At 29.3% G+C, this 17,461-nt stretch overlaps 1 protein-coding gene and 1 pseudogene across 1 annotated transcript in view; both read left to right on the top strand.

The window, feature by feature from the left end:
* Positions 1-17,461, top strand: part of LOC107164468 (Zinc-finger protein interacting with CP190) — a 79,194-nt gene that overhangs the window by 25,047 nt on the left and 36,686 nt on the right.
* Positions 482-1,457, top strand: LOC149056414 (uncharacterized; annotated as a pseudogene).

The following is a 17,461-nucleotide window of genomic DNA, read 5'->3' as shown; positions in this document are numbered from 1 at the left end:
AAAGTGCAATATAGTGTTTGAAATATAAAAAATATGAAACATTGGAATTTTTTAAATACAAATATCAATGATGGTTATTTATGAATTTTTAATTATAAGAGCAATATAGGAAATGCATTTTTCGTAATAACTTTTATAACTGATAATATTTGCATGTTATGCAGTTACTACTTTTATAACTCACAAACTATCGTATACCTACCTAACTATTAATGTGTTATTACGTTGATTTATTTTCATACATTTGCACGCCCATTTTATATATAAACGGCATGGTTTGCGGATTCGAAGATAGAAGCGCGTAGATGACACAACACATAATTTATTAATATCATAATAAATAAAATAAAATATTATTTATTTTTAAATCCGAATTACTTGCATAACACATATTATAATAATGTCCGACGTGGAGTACAAGAGACGACCAGTCGCTGTGTGCCGTGCTGTCCAGTGACAACTCGTATAATACTCTCTGGCCATGAGTGGAGCGATTCACGGTGGTACCGCTGTCGCAGTTAAATCTTACCCCCGGATAATTTTACCTTGGGGGTAAGATTTTCCTTGGATAATTTTACCGGGGGTAAAAATAACCTTGGAATATCTTACCGGGAATAAAATCATCAAAGGGAAATCATACCCCTCTGATAAGAATATCCTGGGAGGGGGGGGGGGTGTAAGATTTCCGTGTTAAACCGTAATGAACGGTGGGCCGTGGCGTTAAGTTTAGGGAACAACAAATTCAATATATGGCCCAAAAATATATATCAGATTCGACATTTTCAATACAGATACGGCTCTTATTAGCATTAGCATATGTACCAGAAAATCATGTGATAGATGCGTTTGAAGAATTAATAGATTCACCATACTACACAGATAACGAAAACATTTTACAACCACTTATTGACTACTTTGAAGACACCTGGATAGGCCACCCAATGGGTCGAAGAAAAGGTCGTAGATCACCAAAGTATTCAATTAGTTTATGGAATTGTTACGAATCGGCATGCACTTTATTACCAAGGACTAACAATGCAGTAGAAGGTTGGCATAGAGGTTTCAGTTCATTACTTGGTTAGTATATAATTTATATTTTAATTCAATATAATTTATAATGTTTATAATTTGTTTATAATTTAAGGTGCATATCATCCAACATTATGGACATTTATCGATGTGTTGAAAGATCAGCAACATTTAGAGGACATAAACTGGAACAGTTCATTGCTGGTGCCAAAAAACATCAAAAAAAAATATATAAAAAATGTTCAGAAAAAATACGTAATTTAACCTTGTCTTACAATATTAACGACAACATTAATTATTTAAAAGGTATCGCTTACAATTTAACTCTACAAATGTAACTATAATTTTGTGAATTTTTTCGCTATTTTCGATTTCGTAATTATATAAACTTCGCTTTTATTTTTTTCACTATTTTAGTTTCGCTATTTTTCTTTTCGCTTTTATTTTTTCGATATTATGGCCTATAATCAAATAATATAAGGAAAAAAAAGAAGTACAAAGATTCGGCTGAACGGATTCAAAAATTAGTAAATGGGAACGGCGAAAATGATAAATTAAATTTTTTTAAAGGAATTGCCTATAGTTTGACGTATTAGCTTATTAATATTTTATTAGATACAATAAAAATAATAATTGTTGTCATAATTTTAATTTTTTTTTATATTTTCCATTAATTTTATTCGCTATTTTATTTTTTTAATTAAATGATATTTGCTGTTTTATATTCAATATTTTGTGTTCGATTTTTTATTTTCGCTATTTTGGAGGTGAATCCTGAATTTCGTACCCCTGGTGATATACTTGAAAAAATACATAAAAAAACATAGAAACTTTAAAAAGTCAAAATTTAATTAGTTAGGTTAGGTAGGTTAAGTCGGGCGCAGTTTGCACTATACCTTTTCAACATAGATAAAAATTCGGGCGCAGTTATTACGTATGCCCAGAAATTACATCCAGGTATTACATTTAAAATAACATCATTAATAATTAAATTGTCTTTTATAAAAATTGGTACACCATCTTTTGTATTTAGTGTGCCTAAAAAATGAAAATATTTATAACCATCAATGCATATATTTAAATTATCATTTAGCTAAATTTCAAACAGAATTATTATATCAAATATATGAGAGTTGGTTTTTAAGTATACCAAAAGTTCATAAATGTGTAAAACTGAACTACGAATATTACAATAAAAAATAGAAAAAACATTTTTTGAAATAATATCATATAAATTACTAACAATACTTGCAGAAATGATATCAGCATTAATAATATCTTTCACAATGTTATTTGAAAATTACAATTCTAACATGAAAAATAGAAAGGAAGGAGAGAACAAAATGTATAAATTTAAATCACCAAAGTTGCATAACTCTTTTCTCCGTGTCCAATTTTTTCAGTTGATTGGTAGATATGATTTTTATAAATCTACTTACCTCTTCACCTTTGATGAAGACACCATAATGATTTGCCCATGAAAAACGATAGTTATAATTTTTCGAAACTAGTCTAGCCAGCTACAAAAGATGTTTATTGTCTTTAATTAATTGATCATTGATGTATACATATTCTTAGCAAATGACGTATGGATTTCATTAGCCAAAAGCCTATTTTTATTTATAGCTCGTAGTTTTATTGCTTTAGTTAACTCCAATTTGGTGTTAGTATTATCAAAATAAACGATAATACTAGGGCAGTTTGTCTTATTTTTATTTAATGGAATCCTATAGGCTTTAATCATCTTTGATCTTTTTATCATTAAACTCGATATTTAATTTTTCAGATATGGTTTTTATTATCTCAATAGTGTTTTCATTATCAGTCATTGGAATACCGGTTATTTCAATATTATTGACGATTTTATCTGGTTCTAAAAAATTAATATGTGAGTGAAGTTTTTCCATTTCCAATTCTAAATTTAAGCACCTCGATTCAGCCTTAAATATTCTATTTTCTTGTTCACTGATAGAATTAGATAATTTATTAAGTGTACTATCAAAACTATCTACTTTATCCGAACAGTAATTGACTGACTTTTCTAATTTAGAATTAGACTTAGTAAGCGTATTGACTATTGAGTTTGCAAATAATTTCATCTAAAGTAGATTTTATATTATTTATACTACTTACTTACAACATTATTGTATGAATCTATACCTATTTATAACAGTAACTTAAATATTAATCAGCTGAAATTTTGTTAATATACGAGTATAAATCTATACCATAGGACTACGACTCTATACATTTTACAGAAAAATAAGTAAAAATATTGATTAAACTGATTAGAGCAACGTTTCTCAATCTGTGGTACGTGGAAAGCTTATATGTGATAAGCTAAACTTCATAAAAAAAAATTTGGAATGGATAATTATTCACATTAAATATTACTTTCCTCACTTTATTTAAATAATTATTGTGAATATTTTATTTTCAATTAATTGTATATTAAACGGTTATATTGTCAAAATTATGTAGTTCCTAGAGAAATAATATTCCATACATATAATATAAAGTATTCATTTTTGATTAGCAAGAAAAAAAAAGCGGGTAAGTGGGTATCGCTCTGCTGTACATTATGGGGTGGGGTGGACCTCTGACTAGGGTAGGTTAAATTTGAATGCAATGATAGGTATCATTGTATACGAAAAACGATTCTGAACGGAGACAGTTTATCTGTCTAGGATATATTATAGATTATTAAAAATTTTCAAATCTTAGATTTAAAAAGAAAATTTTTTATGAATTTCTAGCTTGAAAAAATTTGCGAATTTTCGTGATTTTTACGTATTTTGTCAAAAATTAAACTTTGAATGTTTATAAAAAAAAATTGTGACTATGAATTTATTTTATTTTTCAACTGCTATTGTAACAATCAATATATTAAGAGCCTTGTATTAAATGTTCAAGCTTTTATACCAAACAAGTAAATTTTTATCGATATTAATTTTAAAAAAAAGCGGGAATGTGGATGTCGCTCTGATGTACAGTAGGTTACAAGTGAGTTACTGCAATGGATGGAATTACATTTGAATCCAATGATATTATATCATTGTATACGAAGGGGGACGAGGTGGCCGAGTGGTCTAACGCGTCGGCTGTGGCACAGCCAAAAAATCAATTCGATCCTCGACCATCGGGCGGCATTTTTCTCCGGGCAAGTCATGGTGTCCGGAGAACAAGTGCCGCCATCCCCCTCTCCAGGGCATGGCAGAAACCTACGGGTGCCCCAATAGAAATTTTGCCAAACAGGCGTCCGAACTAGGTCTTCGGGCCTACTCCCGGACATAGCGCCATACGAAAAACAAACATTGTATACGAAAAACGATTCTGAGCGAAGACGGTTTAACTGTCTAGGATATATTATAGGTTATTAAAAATTTTCAAATCTTAGATTTAAAATAACATTTTTTTATGAATATCTAGCTTAAAATAATTTGCGAATTTTCGTGATTTATACGTATGCTGTCAAAATTCAAAAATTGAACCCTTGTAAAAAAAAATTGTGCCTTAATATATCTTTTATTATTCACCGGCTATTGTAAAAGTATGTTAGGAGCCTTGTATTTAATTTTCAAATTGTAGATTAAAAAAGAAAAACTTTTATGAATTTTCTAGCTTAAAATAATTTGCGAATTTTCGTGATTTTTACGTATGTTGTCAAAATTAAAATTTGGTTGCAAAAAAAAAAATTTTGAGTATGTATTTATTTTATTTTTCAACTGGTATTGTAAAAAAATTTTAGGAGCCTTGTATTAAATTTTCAAATTTTGGATATAAAAGGAAAAATTTTTATAAATTTCTATCTAAGATAATTTGAACATTGCCGTAATTTTTACGTACTTAGTCAAAATTTGAACTTTAAAGGCTTATAAAAAAAAATCGTGCCTATGTATTTTTAATATTTTTTAACGACTATTGTTAAAATATGTTAGAAGTCTTGTATTAAATTTTCAAGCTTTTCTACCACACTAACAAATAAATTTTTATCGATATTTATAGAAAAAAAAAAAAAACTAAAAAAGTTGAAAAATTAAAATGTCAGTAAAAAGCTCAAAACAAATCAAAATATTTTGAAAATTTTATAAAATATATAAAATGCCTATATAAATATTCAGTGAAAAGTTCAAGTTCTGCGAAAATTTGTTTTAGAGTTACACCAAAATAAGAAAATCGCAAAAAGTGAAAATCCAATGTTGTAAACATTTAAATTTTAAATGCTCATAAAAAAAATTTAATTTGAATTTCCGGTGGACTTTTTATTTGTGATAAAGATTGAAAAACTTGTAAGGAATCTTATATTAAATTTTTAAATCTTAGATTTAAAAAGAAAATTTTTTATGAATTTTTAGCTTAAAATAATCTGTGAATTTTCGTGATTTTTACTTATTTTGTCAAAATTCAAAATTTGAATGCTTATAAAAAAATATTGTGACTATGAATTTCTTTTATTTTTAAACTGCTATTGTAACAATATGTTAAGAGCCTTGTATTAAATTTTCAAGCTTTTCTGCCTAACAAATAAATTTTTATCGATATTAATTTTTAAAAAACTAATAATGATCGAAAATTTCAAATGCCTATGAATAGTTCAACATAAGTCGAAATTTTTTGAAAATTGCATGCTGGATAGAATATACATATATAAACATTCGGTGAAAATTTGATGTATCTATGGTCATTTGTTTTAAAGTTACATTAAAAACCAAAATCGATTTTGTCGAAAAATGAGTGTGCGTAAAATTTCCCGTTTTTCCCTTAATTTTTAGTTTGTTTTTCTCGATAATTTAGAAAAGTATTAAGAATTTTTAATTCCAAAGTACCAACTAGATTCATTTTCTGATCGAACAAGGTACTGAAGTCAAAAATCGAAGCACTTTTACTAACCAAAAACGTGATGACAGACACAAAAAAAAAATATTCATGGTTTTGACGAATTTTTAAATGCTAATAAAAAAAATTGCGCCTATGTATTTTTATAATTTTTCAATCACTATTATAAGAATAACTTATATGAGAAACTTTGTATACAATTTTCAAGTATTGTGATAGGGCCAAAAACAAGTTATCGACACTTCATAAAAAAAAATTCCAGAAAAATTGAAAATTTCAGTTGTCTAAAAATATCTCAAAAAAAAGCCAAAATATTTTGAAAATTAAATCATGCAAAGAAAATACCAACCTAAATAACTGGTAAAATTTTCAAGTATCTACGACTTATACTTTTTGAATAATAACAAATAATGAAAATCGTTTGAGGATAAATCGTTATCGTACCGCTATTTCGTAAAAATTTAAAATTCAAACGGACTTAAAAATTTTCCTATAATGATGCTTCAAATTTTCTGTATAGCTACTTGAAGAAAAACTTATGGAAAACTTAGTGTTGTATTTTTAATCCTTAGTTATAAACACTAAAATCAATACATTCATCACTTCGTTCAGAATCTAAAACGTGATTTGGTTAAGTATTCCTTAAACATATTTAAACCGTGTAAGTAATAAACATATAAACATATAAACATGTATAAAAATATTGAGAACTGCTGCATTAGAGCAATAGTTATTTAATTTATCAGGTTACTAACTTCCAGTTACACGTTTTGTAGAATAAGTACCATGTGTTACTAAATATTTTTTCTCTGCTGAAGAAAACTGAGGAATCGTAGATTTTGGGTATAGTGAGTGAAAAAATATTTATTGGCAATTGCTAATTAGCATGCTAATTTTTTTAGATTAAAGAATTTAATTAATGTATTTTTATTGTTAATTTGCGTTTCAATTTGGTAAAATAAAGTGCTACGAAAATCAGTTGGAAACAAATTTGTACCCAGTCCAAAAACATATATATGTTAAAATAATTATTGTAATTTTCATTTAAATGGTTGGTTGTTTATGCTTAATGCACCTATAAATAATTTATCACTATTTTCAATATACGCGTGCATATGATTATGTTACAATCGTTTTTGCTACACCACGATCGATGATGGTCGCGCAAAAAAAAATTATCATCGATATTACCTACATATAAATCTATTAAATCTTCGATCGCCAGCTGATGTAGGTATAAAATATAATATATTATACCGATCTGCAAGTGTAATACCTGTATATATCATCTGATCTATATATAATAATATATGATATACGTGATGACAATAAACGTTGGAGTGTTCGTCGAATCGAATGGACGCGACGATGACAGTCTATCGGGGTAAACAATAAATAAAATCGTCCTCACACGAGCATAACATAAGCGTGAGTCACTTAAGTTCGTGTGGATAGAGATGCTGCAGTGTGCATACGCGTCGCTGCAACTGCATCTGCAGTCGTCGTCATTAATTATTATTTATTATCAATATTACACGTCGTACATACATATAAATTGTAACGTAATTAAATAATAACATATAGGTATATAGCTTAAATAAAAAATATTAAATGTAATTTATTATAACCTGTGGCAACAGTAGCGCGCGTAATATCACCTATCACGTGTATTATATACAGGGTTATTTTTTTTATCGAAGAACACTCATTATATTATATTGACTATTTTCAAAATATTTTTTACATAGTTTCAAGTTTTAAAAAACAAACGTTTTTATTAAAAAATTATATTTTTTATCCTTATAATTTTTTAAGTTTTTTACTTTTTTGAATGACAACATAGAGTTTTAATTTCATATTCCAAAGCAGAATATTTTTCTAAGTATTTTGATTCATAAAAATCGAATTTAGGGCTAGTAGTTTTTGAGTTATAAGTATTTAAAGTTAAGATTGGCAGAGTGGAGTAAAAAAGTCAATACTTTTTTAAATAATGAGTGTTCTTCGATAAAAAAATCACCCTGTATTGTTATTGCGAGTAAGTTTTATTAAATGTGACATGTAAGTATGGCTGAGTCTGAGGATGTGCTGATAAACTTATATAAATATAATATGTTTTTACACCCTTGATGTCAACTCGGGGGTCGATCTTTTTATCACGAATTATATATATACGGTTCCGTTTAATTTACTGACGAATAAAATGTTGATAGGATAGCGCAGAGGGGATTCGGAAAAACCTTATTTTTACAATACCATCCTCGGTACTGCAGTAAGGTTAGCACTTCTCTGTTATCGAAATTTTACTGATTTTTATCGCAGTACTAATATATAATATAGGAAACGCATTTCATACCTTAAGTGGCGATTTCATCATGGTTTCGTAATAAATCAATATCGTTCCATATAATATATTATATATATATATATATATATATGCTATACGATATGGCATTTTAAAATTAATGGCTTATTGTCACTCGTCAGTCTATACATGGGTTAAACGATACACACGCACATATTATATGCATATACAAGTAATACACGCGACGTATCGGAATGAAAAATGAACGGGAACAATTTTTGTCGCGTGTATTTGTCAACAATTATTCTATACGTTAAAACGGACAAAATACAAAAGAATATTATTATTAGACGAGACGTCCTTAACATTTTTCAAGAATTATGATGTACTAAATCAACAATCAGTTGGGGTTCGGATTGAAATTATCATTTTATTGCTTATATAAAAATGTACATAAGAAAAATAAGAAAAAACCGAGATCGCTGCACTATATTATGCTGCTGGAGTAGACGCTATTCGTCATCGCTTTGTCGAACAGGTGGACTACGGATCCAAATACGTATGATAGTCGAAACAATGGAAAATCATTTTCTGGTGCCGTTTAAAAACAAAATAGAAAAAAAAAATTCCATATATAGGTAAAGAACTAATGATGAGTATATATGGTCAACAATACAACAGAAATTCAAATGCGTCAAGCTCTATAGCTGTGATAAGACAAAAAAATTCAAACTAAAACCATGATTTCGCGATGTTCGTGACGGTTTTAGCTAAATTTCAAAAATCAAAAGTTTATAGCTGTTACTAACTGGTAAAACGAAAAGTGGAATATTTTGAAAGATATTATACAAAGAAGTAGCATATATTGTGATTTTTGTATTCATATATTTTTTATTCATTTTGCCAAAATTATTTACGATCTACACAGTAAAATTCGTATAATGAATATAATACAGTTGATAGTAACGGTTATAGTGACAGGACTTGTGTATATTATTTAAAATTTGAACTCAGAAATGTTCATCAGCTAGAGAGTTAAAAAACAACAGTTTAAATATTTTTTTTAAAACCCTGTATATTGGTTGTTTGGATATAAATTGTTTTCGTGTTGCAATCTGGAATTAAAATCCGCACAAACGTCTTAAATCGATAGGTAAATTATTAATGATATGGGAAATTTGTCGAAAAACAAGAATATTCCGAATTCATTTACTTTAATATTCGTATCGAATTGTAATACCCGCGAACGAGCGGCTCCATGATTATCGTTTATTGCGGAACCGTTTTATACGTTTATAAAATATTATATGGCCAAGAATCCAAATTTTAGGACACTTACATACCGAGATAATAATATACAGTTTACACTATATGTACTTCAGCAGACATGGTAATATTAAAGATTTTATTTGTAATTATAAATGGATTTTTAAATGTTCATAACGGTTTTTTTTTTTTTTGGTCATATAAATGTATTATAACGATTACCTAAATGTACAGCTATTCGTTTGGATGTACAAATATATATAATATTAAACATTCGTTACTTGCCGCTCGCGGTTTATTACACCGATTTCATCTGCATATGAGCAACGACGAATTCCAAAACGATCAATGGTGTGAAAACTTAAATAACGTCACCATCGAGCGCAATATAATACGACTATAATATTATAATATACTGTACGAATGTTACGGTTTCGAGCCATAATATAATATATGTTATATTATTATGTTAATAAAAGGACACGTAGATAATAATAATATTATGAAACACATTAATACCACATAGATGTATAATGTTCTTTTTTTATTATCATTTAGCATTAGTTGTAATTATGTATAATATATAACAATAAATAGGTAATGTATAATTTCATCAGCACATCGCGTTTCCGGTGGTTTGCACTGTAATACATTTATGTATAGTTATGTAGACGACCCTGCTCGTTCCCTAGACAAAAACGTGTTAAAATCGTATACTATATCTAAAGACTTCGAAATTCCAAAAATTATGTGATGTATAATCGTGGGTTACGTTGTATTATAAAAATCAGAAATCCACAAAAATAATATTGATATTAATAATTCTATAAAATGTAACGACCTTAAATGTAAAATAATGCACAACAGCTGATAATATTATATACTTAATGTTTCACATTATAAACAATATTGTCTTGCATAAAATAATATTACGTCAACATTATTATATTATTATAGCAACTTATTTAGTTTAAATGTTTAATCAGACTTTTAGTAAGTAACTCCAGACGTAACTATTAAATACTTATCAATCCAATATCGTGATATGGATTTTGAAAATTGTTTGGATTCCTCGTCTTGCCTTATTTAGACCCTGCTATTGAATTTTAATATTAATCTTAATGTTAATTTTAATTTTAATCTAAATCTATAAAATATAATACAATATTTCTTAAAATTTATATGCTGCTTTTTTTTTTTTTTTTGAAAACTGCCTGATAGCTTTTTTATTATAATGATCAATGATCTTTAACAATACATATCAGAGGTATACATAAATATAAGATACTAATGAATAATATTTTGTAGATATATATAAACAAAAAACATGTTTGGGTTATCACTCCCAATGGAGAGGCCCGGCCTTAGTCTAACATTTTATACTAAGTCATATGGTCTTCGGCGTTTGAGACGTCTTATGTCTTGAGAGTTGTCAAGTAGTTAAATTGCTGCTGGATTGGTGTGTTGATCTAGCCTTATCTCGTGTTTTCGGGCGAACTTTGTAATCTCGTCATGGACGAAGGGCATCATCAAATCTCGGTGGCTAGTGTCATTTCTGTTGTACCGGTACGCTGCGACAATAGTACGGAGAGCAATGTTTTGACAGCGTTGAATAATCTCAATATTGGACTTACTGGCACCACCCCACAGTTGTATTCCATAGGTCCATATTGGTTTGATTATTGCTACGTACAAAAGACGTTTGCTTGTAAGGTCTAGTTCAGAGTGTCTTCCAATTAGCCAATAAAGTTTCCTTAATTTATCTTTAATTTGCAACTTTTTAACTTATATGCTACTTTATGCTGATTAAAAAAAATTCCAGCCTTTACTGAAAAATATTGAATCATATTATACATTTTATTAAAATTATTATTTGAAAAAAAATTATCAATGAGCTGGTTAACGTGTTTATTATATTATTCATAAGTTGCCAGTATTTTGGTACCTTAAAAACAACCCTTCACGAAAAAAAAAAATGTTTTGAATTTAAGAGAAATCATATCTGTCTAAGAAATTTATCTTACAAGTTAGAAAAAAGTACTTTTGTGTTCTGTTCTTTTGATTAATAGTTAATAATTTATAAAAAAGTGGTGTAACTCAGTGTTATAGACAAGTGAAGTAATTGAAAACTGTTAGACCTCGGTAGTAGAGATTTATATACATTATACACGTATTATTGCACGTGTACCTATAGAAAATAAATATAAAACCATAAAAATACAGAAATACAGAATGTGAATCTTAAACCACTCTACGCGTGTATAAATAGATTTTTTTTATATTACAGATTAATGAAATATAGATTTTCTTTTCAGTACAGGTTTAAACTTAAGAAATCCAAAATCATTATAAAAGATTCACCGTAAAAAAAAATGAAGAAAAATATTTTGTTTTTTTTTCTGTAATTTACGATCAAAATGATCTGTATAATTATTTAAATATTATTATTAACTATATGCAACGACATCACCCTTGGGCCTTGATACATTTTGGTAAATTACGTGCTATTACAATACTATTAGGTATATATATTTTATTGTTGTTGGATGAAATAATTTGAAACTGACGATGATGACCACTATGAGGTTCGTTTACACACCTCTGATTTTGGATTTATCATAATCGTTATAATAATTTATAATCATATAATATTGCATCGTCCTGAATTTACTCGAAGTCGAACAGATGCTTATATGTTCTATACCTACGACTATACCCGGTATAATAATGCCGCATCGCAGCGTAAGTGTTACAGCCTATATTTAAATCGACCTGACATGTAGTTGTTAGCGGGTTGTCTAAAATTTGGGACGACTTTGGATATTTCTTATTGAATCCATTTGAATGCTGACTCATATAATTTATCAGAGTTTCTGCGATGGGTATTAAACGCGTGTCCATCGCCGGCCCACGAGATGAGAGTTCTATAGTAATGATTATAAAGTAGGTATATTATTATTATAATCTATTTATATGATGGTGGACGATGCGTCACTACATTTTATTAGATTTTCGTTCGGTCGAGAAAAAATCAAAACGCACAAATCCTCTATCGCGAATCGTACACGCACGATGACGGTTACGAGTAGAGGGCGTGATGTATGGCCGCCGCCGCCGCAGCCACGTGGCCTTGCCGAACGATGCCCCCGAACTCGGACGGACAAACGACCTTCAGACAGACAGACATTGGCGGCGGCAATCGTGAAGCGGTTATATTTTCACATAATATAAACGTCATTACACGTATGCGCGGCACTGTCGGCTTTCTCCGCCTACGCAGCCGCCGCCTCCGCCTCGATTCACTGCTCCGATCGCGATCCATGATTTAAGATTTTTTTTGATTTTTTTTTCCGCTTTAATAAGTTAGGGTCCACGTCTCCGGCTCAGCTTATTTAAAATGTTGGCTTTAAAAAAAAATTCATAAGGGTTTATGTGCTACGCGAAGTTTTTCTCTGCCTGGAACTGCCTCTTTGTCCCATCGTATTGCTACGCCACTGAAGTACACACGCGCAGCCTAAGACTTATTAAACAAATGCATTGGTCATATTATTACACACTTACTACGTTTATATGACGGCGTTAAAACGGTTTGAAATTAAATTGATGATTTTAAATTCTTAAACTAGTTAAACTACATAGTGCGAACGTTTTAAAAGTTATAACGGTTTACATTTTTTAAACCGTATTTACAACTTACTATGTTTAGGTACATGATGGTGTTAAAACTGTTTAAAAAATGTAAACCTACTATAAGAAAGTTAAAACGCTCGCACTATGTGTAGTTTAAGAATAATTTTAAACCGATTTAATTTCAAACCGTTTTAATGCCATCATATAACGTAGTAATTAACAGCATGATATGCAACAGCCAGTCTGCACATCGCAGACGAACTGCAATTGCAGCCGTAGGTAGGTTAAGGGTAAAACGGATGGTTATTTACTTATCTAATGAATAATAATCATGGTCTGCGTTGTGCTATCTTTTTAAATTTATAATTAATTCACATAATGATTAGAGTGCGATGAGAGTATGATGATACAGAGTAAATTAGTGTAAGCGTATATTATTATAGGAATTCGGCACAAATTTTATGTAAATTCAAATCAAAATTTTCGTATGCAGAGTGCATAATGTAGGATAATCGTATGTAAAACTGAAAAATATGTATTATATGAATATAGCTGTCCTTTAAACGGTATACACAGTTGTTCCAAACTGACGAATAACAACGTAATGCTAATAACTATTACTTCTACTACTATTGCTACTATTTTTACCGTTCAAAATATTTACATGGACCTATATTTTGTATGGTATTTTTAAACATGAATACGACCACATTTACACGCGTAACTAAGAATTATACTTCTAAAACTGTATAATGTTATATATGTTTAAATCCTATGATAATGCAATATAATATAGGCATATAATTACGAACATATTACTATGCCTTGCAGGGAATATTTGACAATGGAATATGCATAATGTTTTGTGAATGCCGATCACTGTATATATATATATATATAGGCATATATATATATGTTTCGTTGCAATATTATTATATTATTACACTGCTCCAATGCAGCTGCAACAGCCTCAGGACACGTGACTTCGGAATGGTTGAATAATGTTATTTTCATTGTAAATTCCTTGGTAGAACAACTTTCCAGCCACCAGCCACGTGTATCAGATATGGAATTCTACACGGGAGATCAAAGTTGATAAGTCACACGTAATAAAGCCGATCAGCTGAAGAAAAAGTGCTATGATATATGTAATAAATATATTATTGTTGAACCTAGCTAATGAGTCGTGGCTAGCCTGTTTTACTATAATGCGTGTAAAACGGTAACTATATTATACCTATATATTCAAATAATGGTACACCACGCTCGGTAAAGTGCCAAATGAAAATTTAAATTTAAAAATTGTTCTCGCTCGACATGTCAAAACTATGTTCTACATATTTATGCGGTAGCACTGCAATTTAGGAACATAGTATACATATTCTATGTTATTATCATTATTTTAAGCGCCAGTCGACGATATTATCGTGTACAAATACCGTTCTCGGTGTACCGCTCGCAGTATATAATATATATATATTGTATTAACGGTATAATTATCGAGTGCAACAGAGCTATATGTTTGCTAGGGTTTATTTTATATGAATTAGATTTCAATTTAAAATACTGAAAAAAATTCGTAAAACGCTTTTCACATCACTGCTTAAAAATTACGTACCTATATATACTTACATATGGCTTCACTTCGCGCATCGTCTGAATATTATATTATAATGTTACATATAGGAATCTACAACCTATATATGGCTACACTATAATGTATTAATATATTATTCGTTTTATTTTCTAGCACCGAATCTGACCTTCTCAAAAAAATTAATTAAATATTATACTGTGTAATATCTTTACGATTCCTATCACTCGATGGCGTCCAACGGTATCCGGTATCAGTTTATTTAACGGTAAGATAAAATGTATGATACAAAATATCATAACTGTGTACGATATAATATATTATTATTATTATTATTATTATATGAGTTCTGTATGTACTAATTTTATATATATACATGAGAGTGTGCATGTGTGTGTGTGTGTGTGTGTATAATAATGGACTTATTATAGTATATATATTATACGCCATACGTACCCGACACCCGTGTTCAGCATCATCAAGGCTGCTTCAGTCGTCACTAATCGACTAAATCTCTGGCTTACATTTAGTCGATTAATGTGATTATAGTCATAAGTCATAACCCCATTTCTCTTGTACCAATGTTTTAAATAATTTTGCTTCCTACACATCCTATATAAATATATGAAGTAATCAACAATAATAGATTAAATACAATTATATGAATAACAGTCAATCAAAATATAAAATGTATAACAATAAAAAAATCATTTAGGAGAATGTTGCGATATTATCGAATTTTCAAATCTTTATTTGATTTATTTCGGGATTCAAATTAAAAAAATAAAATAAACAAGTTAGGTAAGCTAATTTTCCAAGTGTGTTAAATTTCTGAATTCCCGGGCACTACAAAGTCTAAAAAACAAAACAAAAACAGCAGACATATCAAATTTCATTCAAGAAAAAATAATCCAAGCAAAACTCAGAGGTTCAAACATATCCTTCATGTGTATTCCCGGGGCTAGGTAAATTGGGTCCGAGATAAGTTTGGTACATTTTGAAAGTGGTAAATTGAGTTCTAGTAAAAAACAGGTAGTGTTTTTTTTTTTTTATTAACAAGATAAGATGTTCCTAGCCTTGGCTATCTACATCTATTGATATTTACGATGGTACATTTTTAATAATTTGGACATGATTATTAATTTATATAGACAATTAAATAGTAAGATGAATTTGCTATCTAGTATGTACATTAGTGATTATTAATACTACTGATAGTTACGCCGAGACGTAACTGACTATAATAAGTAACAGTGAACTGATATAATAATAATTAACAATACAAGTACCTACAAACGAAAAAAACAGGTAGTAGGCAAGTTGAGTCCCGGGAAAAATATTGTAGATACTGGCTTCTAATTAAAAAAAAAAATATCATTATTATTATATATTACATAAAATTATTGTATGCTTAATTTATATTGATTAAAAATATAAATATATTACAAAAACAAATTAATTAAAAACAGTGAAACCTCTAAATAATGAACACTCACGGTCACCATAATTTTGTCCGTTATTCAGAGGTATCCAGAGGGGGAGGGGAGGTAAATTTTTGAAACTAACTCAGAGATTACATATTTACAACTTTATTATTATTTATTTATATAATATTTATAATAAATGATATTTCTATTATTTAATTAAAAATATTAATATTGTACATATTGAAGTTGATCAATGGAAAAAAAATAATTATATAATTAATGATATTTTTTAAATAATTTTTTTTTTAAATTAGTAGCCCGAACTTAGGTACAATCTTTTTCCCGGGACTAAACTTACCTACTATCTTATTTTCCCGGGACTCAATTTACTGAGTAAGTGTTATTTGGGACCAATTTACCAATCCCGGGATCCCTTGGGCACAGTAATATTAAAAATAACGAAAAAGCAGACGAAAATTCCAAGAAAGCAACAAATCCTCAGAAACCTAAACATTACAACATGCAAATTTAAAAAACCAAATCAATGAACGCATACTTCTCAACTGGCTTAATCAGAACACTAAACTAAGAAGAATAAAAACACAATCTTCAGCTGCCTTAATTCCCCCCTCCCCCGAATAGAAGGGATAAGACAATCATTAACAGACTCCGTATCGGCCACACCCTTCTTACACAAGAATACCTCATGAAAAAGGATAAAATGAACCACTGTGTATTTCTTGTGGAACTGAACTAACAGTTAACGTTATTTCGCTATTTCGTCGTAGAGGTTTAAGTCCTTGTGTTTCGTTTAATACTGCAGCGGTTTCAGTATAACGTTGTTTGTAAGTCGTTACAGTAAGCAATTTGATTTCGTCGACCACTTTCAGAAAGTACTGTTTTGATTGACATACCTACCAAACATAGGTACTATTTTTTATTTATTTTAGGTGGTATGATGATATATAGGTACTTTGTAATAGGTTTTTATTTTATTGATGGTCAATTGTTTGATAATTATAAACTAATCCATTATCAACTGACAACTATACAGTTTTCGTGTAGGCACGTACAAAATATTATGACGTATTATTTCACTGTTACAATATTATAATAAATAATATGTACATTGTCATTTATCAGCAAGAACTTATTGTGACAAAGTGTTGCGGTTAAACTTTTTCGTTTAACGTTGTGTTTTACTTTAGGAACCTATAACCTTGACATTAAACGAATAATATTAATGTAATATTATCTATACGCGAATGGTGTTGCGTCTGCAAAAGCCGACAGGGTCCGACAGTCGTCGTCGTCGTGGTCTTCGTCTCCGTCTCATTCGCACGCCGATTGCAACTGTATCTATTATCTATATATTGT

The sequence above is a fragment of the Diuraphis noxia genome, unplaced genomic scaffold, assembly GCF_037042655.1.
Source record: "Diuraphis noxia isolate RWA-SAM2 unplaced genomic scaffold, SU_Dnox_SAM2 contig0004, whole genome shotgun sequence".
Classification (NCBI taxonomy): domain Eukaryota; kingdom Metazoa; phylum Arthropoda; class Insecta; order Hemiptera; family Aphididae; genus Diuraphis; species Diuraphis noxia.
The sequence above is the reverse complement of the archived record's forward strand: the minus strand, read 5'-3'. Positions and strand labels throughout refer to the sequence as shown.